Raw genomic sequence first — 13,811 nt, 5'->3', positions numbered from 1 at the left:
AAGTGAAAATGTTTCCCTCTAGAAGATAGTTATGCTTCTCCTCAGGAGTAGAAATCACTGTAGCAGAGGACAAAATGAGGCCATGAAATCTGGTTAAGCCAGACTGGATGCCTAGAGGGTAGCTGAGGAGCAAATGGAAGCTGCAGCAGAACAAAGACCCAGCCAGTACTAAAAGCTGGGTCCATGAACGACTTCTTGAAATGGTGTGTGATCATGCTTAGCTGAGCATACTGTGGGACTCATGATCTTGGAAAATGAGGGGGCAATGAAGACTTCAAGATGGGATGGAAAAACAGCTAAAAAAACAAAACAGAAGGGGAACAGGAAACAAAGAAAACAGAGAAAAGGCTGACCACGGTGGCTCATGCCTATAATCCCAGCAATTCAGGAGGCCAAGGTAGGAGAATCACTTGAGGTAAGAAGGTTGAGACCAGCCTAGGCAACATAGCGAGACCCTTGTATCTACAAAATTAAAAAAAAAAAAATTAGTTGGGCATGATGGCACACACACCTGTAGTCCCAGCCATTCAGGAGGCTAAGGTAGGAGGATCACTGGAGCCCTGGAGTTCCAAGCTGCGGCAAGCTATGATTATGCCACTGCACTCCAGCCTGGGCAACACAGCCAGACCCTGTCTCAAAAAAAAAAAAATGGGGGCAGGTAGAGAAAGAAGTACTTTCAGAATTTTTATAACTAAAATATATATCTAGCTATTAAGAGTAATGACACCAGAAAGGTTTCTAAATCAATTCCTGGTTCGTTCCAAGACTGCCAAACAGAACAGCTCCAGTCTGCAGCTCCCAGCGTGACTGATGCAGAAGACGGGTGATTTCTGCATTTCCAACTGAGGTACCTGGTTCATCTCATTGGGACTGGTTGGACAGTGGATGCAGCCCATGGAGGGTGAGCCAAAGCAGGGTGTGGTGTCCCCTCACCTGGGAAGCTCAACGGGTCGGGAGATTTCCCTTTCCTAGCCAAGGGAAGCCGTGACAGATGGTACCTGGAAAAATGCAACACTCCTGCTCAAATACTGCGCTTTTCCCACAGTCTTAGCAACCAGCAGACCAGGAGATTACATCCTGTGCCTGGCTCAGCGGGTCCCATGCCCATGGAGCCCTGCTCACTGCTAGCACAGCAGTCTGAGATTGACCTGTGAGGCAGCAGCCCAGCAGGGAGAGGGGTGTCCACCATTGCTAAGGCTTGAGTAGGTAAACAAAGTGGCTGGGAAGCTGGAACTGGGCGGAGCCCACCACAGCACTACTGCCTCTATAGACTCCACTTCTGGGGGTAGGGCATAGCTGACCAAAAGGCAGCAGAAACTTCTGTAGACTTAAACGTTCCTGTCTGACAGCTCTGAAGAGAGCAGTGGTTCTCCCAGCACGGTGTTTGAGCTCTGAGAACGGACAGACTGCCTCCTCAAGTGGCTCCCTGACCCCCGTGTAGCCTAACTGGGAGACACCTCCCAGTAGGGGCCGACTGACACCTCATACAGGTGGGTGCCCCTCTGGGACAAAGCTTCCAGAGGAAGGATCAGGCAGCAATATTTGCTGTTCTGCAATATTTGCTTTTCTGCAACCTCCACTGGTGATACCCAGGCAAACACGGTATGGAGTGGAACTCCAGCAAACTCCAACAGACCTGCAGCTGAGGGAACTGACTGTTAGAAGGAAAACTAACAAACAGAAAGGAATAACATCAACATCAACAAAAAGGACATCCACACCAAAACCCCATGTGTAGGTCACCAACATCAAAGACCAAAGGTAGGTAAAACCACAAAGATGGGGAGAAACCAGAGCAGAAAAGCTGAAAATTCTAAAAACCAGAGCATCTCATTTCCTCCGAAGGATCGCAGCTCCTCGTCAGCAACGGCACAAAGGTGGATGGAGAATGACTTTGATGAATTGACAGAAGTCAGCTTCAGAAGGCCGGTAATAACAAACTTCTCTGAGCTAAAGGAGGATGTTTGAACCCATTGCAAGGAAGCTAAAAACCTTGAAAAAAGATTAGACAAGTGGCTAATTAGAATAAACAGTGTAGAGAAGACCTTAAATGACCTGATGGAGCTGAAAACCATGGCAGGAGAACTACCTGACGCATGCACAAGCTTCAATAGCCAATTCAATCAAGTGGAAGAAAGGGTATCAGTGATTGAAGATCACATTAATGAAATAAAGCAAGAAGTTTAGAATAAAAAGAAATGAACAAACCCTCCAACAAATATGGGACTATGTGAAAAGACCAAATCTACATTTGATTGGTGTACCCGAAAGTGGTGGGGAGAATGAAAACAAGTTGGAAAACACTCTTCAGGATATTATCCAGGAGAACTTCCCCAACCTAGCAATTTTTAATTTTTATCACAATTAATTTTTAATTTTAATCACAATTTTAAACCTAATCACAATTAAAAGAACTAGAGAAGCAAGAGCAAACCAATTCAAAAGCTAGCACGAGGCAAGGCAGGCCAACATTCAAATTCAGGAAATACAGAGAACACCACAAAGATACTCCTCAAGAAGAGCAATCCCAAGACACATAATTGTCAGATTCACCAAGGTTGAAATGAAGGAAAAAATATTAAGGGCAGCCAGAGAGAAACATTGGCTTACCCACAAAGGGAAGCCCATCAGACTAACAGCGGATCTCTCGGGAGAAACTCTACAAGCCAGAAGAGAGTGGGGGCCAATATTCAACATTCTTAAAGAAAAGAATTTTCAACCCAGAATTTCACATCCAGCCAAACTAAGCTTCGTAAGTGAAGGAGAAATAAAATCCTTTACAGACAAGCAAATGCTGAGAGATTTTGTCACCATCAGGCCTGCCTTACAAGAGCTCCTGAAAGAAACACTAAACATGGAAAGGAACAACCGGTACCAGCCACTGCAAAAACATGCCAAATGGTAAAGACCATTGATGCTATGAAGAAACTGCAACAATTAACGGGCAAAATAACCAGCTAACATCATAAAGACAGGATCAAATTCAAACATAACAATATTAACCTTACATGTAATTGGGCTAAATGCCCCCAATTAAAAGACACAGACTGGCAAATTGGATAAAGAGTCAAGACCCATCAGTGTGCTGTATTTGGGAGACCCATCTCACGTGCAAACACACACATAGGCTCAAAATAAAGGGATGAAGGAAGATCTACCAAGCACATGGAAAGCAAAAAAAAGGCAGGGGTTGCAATCCTAGTCTCTGATAAAACAGACTTTAAACCAACAAAGATCAAAAGAGACAAACAAGGCCATCACATAATGGTAAAGGGATCAATTTAACAAGAAGAGCTAACTATCCTAACTATATATGCACCCAATACAGGAGCACTCCCATTCATAAAGCAAGTCCTTAGAGACCTACAAAGAGACTTAGACTCCTACACAATAATCATGGGAGACTTTAACACCCCACTGTTAGTGTTAGACAGATCAATAAGACAGAAGGTTAACAAAGATATCCAGGACTTGAACTCAGCTCTGCATCAAGCAGACCTAATAGACATCTACAGAACTCTCCACCTCAAATCAACAGAATATACATTCTTCTCAGCACCACATCCCACTTATTCCAAAGTTGACCACATAGTTGGAAGTAAAGCACTCCTTAGCAAATGTAAAACAACAGAAATCACAACAAACTGTCTCTCAGACCACAGTGCAATCAAATTAGATCTCAGGATTAAGAAACTCACTCAAAACTGCACAACTACATAAAAACTGAACAACCTGCTCCTGAATGACTACTGGGTAAATAATGAAATGAAGGCAGAAATAAAGATGTTCTTTAAAACCAATGAGAACAAAGACACAACGTACCAGAATCTCTGGGACACATTTAAAGCAGTGTGTACAGGGAAATTTATAGCACTAAATGCCCACAAGAGAAAGCAGGAAAGATCTAAAATTGACACCCTAACATCACAATTAAAAGAACTAGAGAAGCAAGAGCAAACAAATTCAAAAGCTAGCAGGTGGCAAGAAATAACTAAGATCAGAGCAGAACTGAAGGAAATAGAGACACAAAAAATCCTTCAAAAAAATCAATGAATCCAGGAGCTGGTTTTTTGAAAAGATAAACAAAATTGATAGACTGCTAGCAAGACTAATAAGAAAAGAGAGAAGAATCAAATAGACGCAATAAAAAAAGATAAAGGGGATATCACCAGTGATCCCACAGAAATATAAACTACCATCAGAGAATACTATAAACACCTCTACACAAATAAACTAGAAAATCTAGAAGAAATTGATAAATTCCTGGACACATATACCTTCCCAGGACTAAACCAGGAAGAAGTGGAATCTCTGAAGAAACCAATAACAGGCTCTGAAATTGAGGCAATAATTAATAGCCTACCAACAAAAAAAGTCCAGGTCCAGATGGATTCACAGCCAAATTCTACCAGGGGTACAAAGAGAAGCTGGTACCATTCCTTCTGAAACTATTCCAATCAGTAGAAAAAGAGGGAATCCTCCCTAACTCATTTTATGAGGCCAGCATCATCCTAATACCAAAGCCTGGCAGAGACAAAACAAAAAAAGAGAATTTTAGACCAATATCCCTGATGAACATCTATGCAAAAATCCTCAATAAAATACTGGCACACCGAATCCAGCAGCACATCAAAAAGCTTATCCACTAGGATTAAGTCAGCCTCATCCCTGGGATGCAAGGCTGGTTCAATACACGCAAATCAATAAATATAATCCATCACATAAACAGAACCAAAGACAAAAACCACATGATTATCTTAATAGATGCAGAAAAAGCCTTTGACAAAATCCAACAGCCTTCATGCTAAAAACTCTTAATAAACTAGGTATTGATGGGACGTATCTCAAAATAATAAGAGCCATTTATGACAAACTCACAGCCAATATCATACTGAATGGGCAAAAACTGGAAGCATTCCCTTTGAAAACCTGCACAAAACAGGGATGCCCTCTCTCACCACTCCTATTTAACATAATGTTGGAAGTTCTGGCCAGAGCAATCAGGCAAGAGACAGAAATAAAGGATATTCTGTTAGGAAAAGAGGAAGTCAAATTGTCCCTGTTTGCAGATGACATGATTATATATTTAGAAAACCCCATCGTCTCAACCCAAAATCTCCTTAAGCTGATAACTTCAGCAAAGTCTCAGGGTACAAAATCAATGTGCAAAAATCCCAACTATCTGATTTTTTTTTTTTTTTTTTTTTTTGAGACGGAGTTTCGCTTTTGTTGCCCAGGCTGGAGTGCAATGGTGTGATCTTGGCTCACCACAACGTCTGCCTCCCAGGTTCAAGCGATTCTCCTGCCTCAGCCTCCCTAGTAGCTAGGATTACAGGCATGTGCCACCACACCCGGCTAATTTTTTTGTATTTTTAGTAGAGATGGGGTTTCTCCATGTTGGTCAGGCTGGTCTCAAACTCTCAACCTCAGGTGATCCGCCCGCCTCGGCCTCCCAAAGTGCTGGGATTACAGGCGTGAGCCACGGCGCCCAGCCTACAACCATCTTTGACAAACCTGACAAAAACAAGACGTAGGGAAATGATTCCCTATTTAATAAATGGTGCTGGGAAAACTGGCTAGCCATATGTAGACAGCTGAAACTGGATCCCTTCCTTACATCTTTTTTTTTTTTTTTGAGACGGAGTCTCACTCTGTCACCCAGGCTGGAGTGCAGTGGCGCGATCTCGGCTCACTGCAAGCTCTGCCTCCCAGGTTCACGCCATTCTCCTGCCTCAGCCTCTCCGAGTAGCTGGGACTATAGGCGCCCGCCACCACGTCGCGCTAATTTTTGTGTGTGTGTTTTTAGTACAGACGGGGTTTCACCGTGGTCTCGATCTCCTGACCTCGTGATCCGCCCGCCTCGGCCTCCCAAAGTGCTGGGATTACAAGCGTGAGCCACCGCGCCCGGCCCTTTCCTTACATCTTATAAAAAAATTAATTCAAGATGGATCAAAGACTTAAATGTTAGACCTGAAACCATAAAAACCCTAGAAGAAAACCTAGGCAATACCATTCAGGACATAGGCATGGGCAAGGACTTCATGACTAAAACACCAAAAGCAATGGCAACAAAAGCCAGAATAGACAAATGGGATCTAATTAACCTAAAGAGCTTCTGCACAGCAAAAGAAACTACCATCAGAGTGAACAGGCAACCTACAGAATGGGAGAAAATTTTTGCAATCTACTCATCTGACAAAGGGCTAATGTCCAGAATCTACAAAGAACTCAAATTTTCAAGAAAAAAACCAACTGCATCAAAAAGTGGGCAAATGATATGAACAGACACTTCTCAAAAGAAGACATTTATGCAGCCAACAGACACATGAAAAAATACTCATCATCACTGGTCATCAGAAAAATGCAAATCAAAACCACAGTGAGATACCATTTCACACCAGTTAGAACGGCGATCATTAGAAACGAAACAACAGATGCTGGAGAGGACGTGGAGAAACAGGGACGCTTTTACACTGTTGGTGGGAGTGTAAATTAGTTCAACCATTGTGGAAAACTGTGGCGATTCCTCAAGGATCTAGAACTAGAAATACCATTTGACCCAGCGATCCCATTACTGGGTATATACCCAAAGGATTATAAATCATGCCACTATAAAGACACACGCACACGTATGTTTACTGTGGCACTATTCACAATAGCAAGGCTTGGAACCAACCCAAATGTCCATTAGTGATAGACTGGATTAAGAAAATATGGCACATATACACCATGGAATACCATGCAGCCATAAAAAAGGATAAGTTCATGTCCTTTGCAGGGACATGGATGAAGCTGGAAACCATCATTCTCAGCAAACTGTTACAAGGACAGAAAACCAAACACCGCATGTTCTCACTCATAGATGGGAACTGAACAATGAGAACACTTGGACACAGGGAGGGGAACATCACACACTGGGGCCTGTCGTGGGGAGTGGGACTGGGGGAGGGATAGCATTAGGAGAAATACCCAATGTAAATGACGAGTTAGTCGGCGCAGAAAACCAACATGGCACATGTATAGCTATGTACCAAACCTGCACGTTGTGCCCATGTACCCTAGAACTTAAAAAAAAAAAAAAAATCAATTCCCAAAGCATTTCTCTCATTTCTTCTGAAAAATTTCTAAAAACACAACTCCAACGATGAAATGGAAGTTAAAGGTAAACAGGCAATAGCGCTGAATACGTAACTTCAGTAACTCAGAATTTCCTCCATCCTCTGCTCTAAAGAAGCTACAGAAGAGCAGTTACCTTTGAAACATTTTCCCCAACATAAAGATATCCAGAATGTGAAGCTGCCAATAAAACTGTGACACAGATCTACATTTACTGATATGTGAAAACATTCCTAAAGTTCTAAATACGAGCTACAGAATCACATCAACCCCCTAATTTGTCTGTAGCCTAAGCTCTAGTCCGCAGTTGATCTGCAAGCGGAACTGGGAAATATTTCAGGGCCAGCATCTCCTCGCGCCATCCAGGTACCTATACACTTGAGGCCACCCAATCACCTGTGCAGCCGTTGCTCCTCCAAGACCAATCCGGGCTCCCCAGACCCACGGGCCTGAATCTGGAGGACAGCAGTCCGCGTGACAACAGCCACTCGGAGATCAGCACCCGTCCGGAAAGCCGGGTACCCGTTGAAGCTGGCGTCACGCCCAAAGGAACAAACTCCAGAGCGTGTGTCCTGGGCAAAGGCGGCCCGCCTCTCCGGTCCCCGGGCAGCAGCGGCCGGCGTCAGGCCGCAAGGCGAGGGGCGGGGACAGGACTCTACCCGGCAGCCCGGCGCCGAGCGCCCGCGCCACTCCGGCCTTGCGCCATTCCGGCCCCACGACGGCCAGCGGCGGCAGCGCGGCTGGGCTCAGCGGCTCGCAGCCCGGGCGACCCCCTGCGGGCCGCTCGCTAGCTCAGCCTCACCCGCAGTCTTGTCCTCTGGCTCGCTCGTCCGCCTACAGGTCGACAGGGCCCAACGACCCCCCGAGCTACTCCACAGAAGGCACTGGCGGACAACGCTCCACGGTCGCCGCGCCCCGCCCCTTTGTGACACCACCTACCAATCGCTGGACGGCGCTTTCGCTGCCCTCCAATCAGCGCGGGCGGGGCGGGCCTGGCCCCGGACGTGGGCGGTTGCCGGGGCACCAGGGCCCTGGGGCCTTCTTGGCATTCCCTGGAGGTTGTGGGTTACGAGGCCCGGATGTTGATCTCTTATTACTAGCAACGCTGGACCCCTGACTCGTGCCCACGCGGGCGTCTGGAGGGCAGCCGCATGGCCTGCTGGGAACGGCGGGGTTGAAGCCGGAGCGCCCTCCGTGAGACCCACCAGGGATCCTCTTCCAGGCGCCTGATTTGCTGGAGATAGGCGATGCAGGCAGACGCTGTCCAGTCGGTGGCCTCTCCAGAGTCAGGGGCCCTCCTGGTGCGTTTGGGCCGGCCTGTCCTGAACAAATCCGCTTTAGGCTTCACCGTCCCCTAATGTTTCTGGCCTCAATTGCCTCATCTGGAAAATGGGGGCATTACCGTGCCTGGTTGAAGACAAGGGCGAAAACAGATAACTTTCTGTAGTCCTCATACAATTTACTGAGGACTGTAGGCCAGGCAATGGAGTAGGCACCCTGGGCTCAAATCCCAGCGTTGGGTAAGCCCAGCCACACCTCCTGCTCCAGTTTCCAAGCTGCTGAGCTGCGGTGTAAACAGTAACTCGCTTCAAGCCAACACCTGCCTTTCAACCTAACATGGGAGCCCACTGCCTAGTCCCGTTCCCCCTACCGATTTTCCAACTCCGTGAACCTCCTTCACTGAGTGGGTTACTCAGCTGACAAAGAATGTCATCTCGCTCCCACTGCGGGTTTACTCATCCTCGACTTCTGGCTCAGAGGAGCCAGTCTAATATGAAACTAAACATCTAATCTGTGTCTCCTGTCCTCTCTCATTCTTCTGAGACCCTATCCACCAACTTATCTCCACAGTTCAACGAACTATTGAGCATACACTGGGGGAGTATGGTGAGGCACTGGACATTGATTCACCCGTCTCGCCGCTGGTTCCTTCTGAAACTCTACATAACGCTTAATGCTACATAGATTGGAGACCTTTGAGGACAGAGCTATGATGGTAATCATCTTTGCATTCCTGAGCCTAGAATAGGGCCTGTGATGGAGACTTACTGAGTAAAAACCTTGGCGTTTCTCACCCTTGCCTGCCCACTTCATTCACACTGGAGAATTGACAGCATGGACCATGGAGTCGGGCAGGTGTGTTTAAAGCCTTGGCTCCCAATACTGGAAGCTCCATTACCTGGCCAAGTCATTCATTCTTTACAACATCATCATCATTATCATCTGCCATTCTTCAAGTGCCAGATGGTTGATAAGGGTCTTTACATATTCTTTCCCCATCACAATCCTGCAAAGTTGGTATTGAAACCCTTCGTCTACAAAGGAGTAAACAAATGCCAATTAAAGTAGAACAATTTACCTATAATCAAACAGCTCTATGTCGGAAAGCCAGATTTAAATCTAGGACACAATACAAAAATCCAACCTCATTCCATTATTCCACATTGCTTCCAGATTTTAGCTTTATCTGTAAAATTAGTATTACTACATTACCTATCTGATAGACCATGGAGACTGAATAAAATAGCATTAAAAGTTGTTACCATAGGAACTTTTTTTAACGTAAGTTCTCTCTCCCTTTCAAGTCTCTCAAAATAGCAGTTTGCTTATTTTCTAAACCTATTGTCTCCTGAATCCCCTGAAATCAATCCTACTGATTGATGAGTAGATTTAGTTGCTCCAAAAGAAACTCATCATATTTAACAAATGCTGACTCTGATTCACACTGGGTACTAGAGCAAGAAACTATGTGCACAAATAACCTAAGGACAGAAGGAAGATGCATAAAATGAACAGGGGAAAGGAGTAGCCAACTAGCAAGTGCCCTCATCTGTCATCACGTCACTCTCACAGCAGACTTGGGCAAATGGTTGACCTGTGGGAGCTGGACAAAATCTTTGACTCTGGGTATGAGTAATTCCCTGTCTGATCTTACAGTGCCCAAGGAAGAAGTCAGTAGCTCCAGGATCACTGAGACCAACCTGGGCAGCCTACGAGACTGTGCCATGGTGACAGGCTGCATAGTCAGCAGCAAGATGCAGAGCACCAAAAAACACAGACTAGAATGGGGTCAGTCATCAAGGTGGCTAGTGGCTACTGCCTTTGACAATGCAGATAAAGAAAATTTTCATTCCTGCAGAGTTCTATGGGGCAGTGCTGCTCTAGAGGCTGACATTTCCATCCTCAGCACTTCCCCCGGCTATTACCTAGGTTCATTCTGCTGTTTCCACAAGGCAAGAATGGAACAGAATGCCTTAGAGCAATGGTCAGCAAACTGTTTATGTAAAGGGGCAGAGCCGAGCGCGGTGGCTCACGCCTGTAATCCCAGCATTTTGGGAGGCCGAGGCGGGTGGATCACGAGGTCAGGAGTTCGAGACCAACCTGGCCAACATGGTGAAACCACACCTCTACTAAAAATACAAAAATTAGCCGGGTGTGGTGGCAGGTGCCTGTAATCCCAGCTACTTGGGAGGCTGAGGCAGGAGCATTGCTTCAACCCAGGAAACAGAGGTTGCAGTGAGCCGAGATCACATGACTGCACTCCAGATTGGGTGACAGAGCAAGCCTCCGTCTCAAAAAGATAAATAAAATAAAAGGGGCAGATAGAAAACATCTGAGGCTCTGTGAGCCATCCAGTCTCGTCATAATTACTCAACTCTTACGTTGGAGGTAGGGTGAAAGCAATAATAGAAAGTAAGTAAATGAATGAATGTGGTTGTGTTCCAATAAAACTTTATTAACAAAATCCGACAGTAGGGGGGTGGCATAGTTTGCCAAACTAAAATCAAATAAAAATTTATTAAAGATTTAAATGTGGCCAAGCGTGGTGGCTCACGACTGTAATCCCAGCACTTTGGGAAGCAGAGGCAGGTGGATCACAAGGTCAGGAGGTCGAGACCATCCTGGCCAATGTGGTAAAACCCTGTCTCTACTAAAAATACAAAAATTAGCTGGGCGTGGTAGCACGTGCCTATAGTTCCAGCTACTCAGGAGGCTAAGGCAGGAGAATCGCTTGAACCCGGGAGGCGAAGGTTGCAGTGAGTTGAGATCGCACCACTGCACTCCAGCCTGGGCAACAGAGCGAGACGCTGTCTCAAAAAAAAAAAAAAAAAAAAATTTAAATGTAAGACCTGAAATGAGAAAACTTCTTTTAGGTTTTTGCCTAGAAGTTTCTAGGTATGGATCTTGACAATAATTTACTGAATATGTCACAAAAGTGGAGACATGAAAAGCAAAACTAAACATGGGACAATGTCAAATTGAAAAACTTCACAGCAAAGAAACCAATGAACAAATTGAAAAGCTTTTTAACAAATATCCAAAATACCTAAAGAACTTGTATTAATAAATAGGAAAAAAACTGAAACAAAACAGAAAAGCATCAAAAAGCTTAAAAATAAGCAGATTTGGCCAGGCACGGTGGCTCACGCCTGTAATCCCAGCACTTTAGGAGGCCGAGGTGGACGGATAACCTGAGGTCGGAAGTTCGAGACCAGCCTGACCAACATGGAGAAACCCCATCTCTACTAAAAATACAAAATTAGCTGGGCATGGTGGTGCATACCTGTAATCCCAGCTACTAGGGAGGCTGAGGCAGAAGAATCTCTTGAGCCCAGGAGGCGGAGGTTGTGGTGAGCCAAGATCATGCCACCAGCCTGGGCAACAAGAGCTAAACTCCGTCTCAAAAAAAAAAAAAAAAAAAAATGTGTTCAGCAAGGTTGAAGCATCAAAGGTTAATAGCCAGAATCATTTATCAATTGTATTTCTATACATCTGCAAGACACAATCTGAAAATGAAATTAGAAAAACAATTTCATTGGGCAACAAGAGCAAAACTTCATCTCAAAAAAAAAAGAAAAAAAATAGTAATCTACAATGTCACTTCCTGTCCAAGCTTGACTTCTACCTTTACTTTCTGATATGGTTTGGCCATGTCCCCCCACCCAAATCTCATCATGAATTATAATCCCCATAATCCTCATGTGTCGAGGGAGGGACCTTGGGGGGGAGGTGATTGGATCATGGAGGCAGTTTTCCTCATGCTGTTCTTGTGATATTCAGTGAGTCCTCATGAGATCTTATAGGGTTTTGTTTGGTTTTGTTTTGTTTTTTGCGATGGAGTCTTGCTCTGTCACCCAGTCTGGAGTACCATGGCGTGATCTTGGCTTACTGCAGCCTCTGCCTCCTAGGTTCCAGTGATTCTCCTGCCTCAGCCTCCTGAGTAGCTGGGATTACGGGCATGTGCCACCACACCCAGCTAATTTTTGTATTTTTAGTAGAGACGGGATTTCACTACGTTAGCTAGGCTGGTCTCGAACTCCTGACCTCAGTTGATCCACCCTCCTTGGCCTCCTAAAGTGCTAGGGTTACACGTGTGAGCCACTGTGCCCAGCTAACATCTGATGGTTTTATACACGTTTGACAGTTGCTCCTTCACATGCTCCCACTGTCTGTGTGGCCACCATGTAAGTCGGACCTGGTTCCCCTTTTGCCATGATTGTAAGTTTCCTGAGGCCTCCCCAGCCATGCGAAACTGTGAATCAATTAAACCTCTTTCCTTTATAAATTACCCAACCTCAGATATTTCTTTATATCAGTGTGAAAACAGACTAATGTACTTTCTGATAATCATGCTTCAGTAATTGAGGAATTCAGACTACCTGGGATCAAATTGTGGCCCTACCCTTAGCAGCCACGTGACCTTGGGGAGGTTACTTACCTTCTCCATCTAAACTCCTTCAGTAAAATCTGTAAAATGAGATTGTTTCTGAGGGTTAAATGAGCATAGCACAGTGGGGACACTGTCAGGCACACACTACTTGCCAGATGTCGAGTATTCATCTTTATTGAACTCACTGTATGGCTCTTGATTTTGTATGACAAAATCATGCTTAGTGCTTTCTTAGTAAAAGAAAGAAAATATGAAAGTCCCTGCCGTGGAAGGAAGAAACAGCAGGGAGATAAGAGAGTTGGTAAGTTTCAGCATTTCAGAGCATGGAGGGACAAGTTAGGTTTCTATTTTATGGAGAAGGAGGTGGAGGCAGGATGGTCCTAAGGTGTCATTCAACACACACAGCCATAACTCTTCATTGGGAGTAGAGCTAGGGCCCCAGGGATTGCTGTGGTCAAGTTGCAGACAAAAACGACCACTCATTGGAAGACGGGAGAGGAGTGCTTAGTTACAAAAGCAGTCAGCAATTCAGGGGTATCTATATTCAGTCAGCAAATAAAAGTTGTTCAACTTGGTTGCTAATGGGACCCATTCTACTGAGGCTTTGTATAGAACTCATAGAGGAAGGTGGCTTCAAGTAACGAACTACCCTATGCTTTTCTTAGGACTAAAAAGCTCAGGAAGCTGGTGATGAATGAAAACCTTAGTCCCACTGGCACTGCACGAGGGGCCAGGAGAGCAGCAGCATCATAAGGCACAGGGTGGGGCAGCCCAGGCAGGGGCATTCTGAGCTGTTGGGGGAGGGGTGGCTGTTAGGGTGGGGCATTGTGAGCTGTCAGGGAGGGCATTATGAAGTGTGGGGTGGGGCATTGTGTGCCACATGCCTGGGCTCCCACCTGGGCCAGTGGGCTTCAGTCTGTAGGTGACTACAGAAGGAGGAGGAGCTCCGTCTGTTCTCTCTTCAGGCAGTTGTTGTGTCTCTCAGCGCTTGTTGGGTTCACAACCTATTAAATAAGCCGGCTGG

The 13,811-nt window shown here is 45.4% G+C and overlaps 1 protein-coding gene and 1 long non-coding RNA gene across 9 annotated transcripts in view; one reads left to right on the top strand and one right to left on the bottom strand.

Annotated features, from left to right (window-relative positions):
• Window positions 1–8,053, bottom strand: part of ZFAND4 (zinc finger AN1-type containing 4) — a 156,886-nt gene extending 148,833 nt beyond the window's left edge. For 3 of the 8 annotated variants that reach the window (XR_009212850.1, XM_032142536.2, XM_058436504.1), the window contains exon 1: window positions 7,513–7,788. The gene's annotated coding sequence lies outside the window, so the exon portion shown is untranslated. Of the gene's footprint in view, window positions 1–511; window positions 630–7,512; window positions 7,796–7,918 lie in introns of those variants that run through there. The other 5 variants (XM_032142553.2, XM_032142572.2, XM_058436503.1 and 2 more) reach the window with 4 other exon arrangements.
• A 137-nt stretch (window positions 8,054–8,190) lies between these two features.
• On the top strand, window positions 8,191–9,190 carry LOC131382955 (uncharacterized). Its single transcript, XR_009212588.1, has 2 exons — window positions 8,191–8,417; window positions 8,968–9,190. It is a non-coding gene; the product is annotated as an uncharacterized LOC131382955 (long non-coding RNA).
• The last annotated feature ends 4,621 nt before the right edge of the window (window positions 9,191–13,811 follow it).

Source organism: Hylobates moloch, unplaced genomic scaffold, assembly GCF_009828535.3.
Source record: "Hylobates moloch isolate HMO894 unplaced genomic scaffold, HMol_V3 SCAFFOLD_3, whole genome shotgun sequence".
NCBI lineage: Eukaryota > Metazoa > Chordata > Mammalia > Primates > Hylobatidae > Hylobates > Hylobates moloch.
This window is presented reverse-complemented; position numbering and strand designations above follow the sequence as displayed.